Here is a 1,604-nt window from a genome sequence, read left to right on the forward strand (position 1 = left end):
ATATATATATACATATATATTGTTTTTATCTATTATTATTATTTGTAAGAGTCATGTTGAAATCATAAACTCTAATGATGGATTTTCAATTTTTCTGTAGGTCTACTGAGTTCTGCAATCCTTTATAGTCGTTGAGATGATTTCATTGAATCCATGCAATTTTGTAAATTATATTTTCCAGATGGATTGAATCTTTTATCATCATGTAATAAGCTCAGTTATCCTCAAAGTGCCATTGTATTGTTCCACTTCCAGTGGCCAATAACTACTCTTGAAGCTTTGGTGAGGTCTTGAAAACTGATAGTGGGGGAGAAATACAAGTCAAAGTAAAGATGATGGGGAAAAGGGTAACACAGTATATATATAAGGTGGCACTGACTTGCTGGATGAGGTGATTAGTTGTAAGGATTCAAATGAGTTGAACATCTTGGTACCTGTGATGCCAGTCCATAGGTGACCTTATTTTCTGTTCCTGTTGTAAGACAAGAGATATATTGTTTTAAGTGTCAGGCTAGGGCAGCCAGGCTGTGGTGTTGGTTTGTGAAACAAAGCACATGAGGTAGGATTACCAGAGAGCATGGCCAGCTCTTATAGTTGAGAGAATTCCCTGTTTAGAAGTCGTAGAAACAAAAAGGATGTAGTAATTCCCTAACCAGTGATGGTGAACCTTTTAGAGCTTTCAATGATACAAACAGCCTACTGCAGCACTAGTGCCATAGGGTTCACTACCAAACTTATGAAAGACAGACAAGGCTGACTAATGAGATTCCTGGAGGGATTTGCTAGATTTCCCTCACTCTAAGATAGCTGCTACATAAAATAACAGCCTTCTCCTTCCCATGATACACTGCTTCCCACTTAAAAATATGGCTTCACCCGCCAAAAGACCACCTTCTTCTTCCCAACATGTTCCCTTTCCTGCCAAAGGAGGAATGATACTTGTTACCTCCTAGCAACTAGTGATGTCATGAGCTCCTCCTAGTGATGTCACAGGCTCCTCCAATCCCTAGCCACTACATCACTCAAGCGCCCCCCAGCTCCTACAAGCCCCACCCCAGCTCCTATAAAAACCTCTCCCTGTCCTGGCCGTTCTGCTCTCTCTCCTTTGTTTGGAGACAGCCCGGCAGATTAGACCTGCAATAAAGGCTTGTTGTGGTTCTGATCTGGCCTTTTGTTTTTGGCTCTTTTTTCTTACAGGATTCATATTCTCTGCATATTGGTATTGTTTTGCAGTCTTTCTTCTCCAAGAGGCCATAGCTGTGGGTGATAGCAAATAACCAGACACCCAGGCATCAAATCCCCAGATAGAAATAGACAGAATCTGTGATTTGGATGAAGGGAAGGAGGAACATGATAAGAGGGTGATGAGACTCTAGCTTGTGAAAATCTGAGCAAAATTACACTTTCTGAAGTTGAGATCTCTTTAGTGTATTCTGGGGGGTCTCTCAAATAGCAGAAACTGAAGGAGGCAAGGCTGGGAGCATGATTCTGTTCACTGTCTGGTTATTAGTGAAATAGAGGAATTGGATCTTCACATAGAACCCCACAATTGATCTTTATGTAGACAAAACAATTTGTTCCTTTCACAGCTGAGGAGACAGCCT

This window comes from Fukomys damarensis, unplaced genomic scaffold (assembly GCF_012274545.1).
Source record: "Fukomys damarensis isolate Sample0158 unplaced genomic scaffold, DMR_v1.0_HiC HiC_scaffold_13, whole genome shotgun sequence".
Taxonomy (NCBI): domain Eukaryota; kingdom Metazoa; phylum Chordata; class Mammalia; order Rodentia; family Bathyergidae; genus Fukomys; species Fukomys damarensis.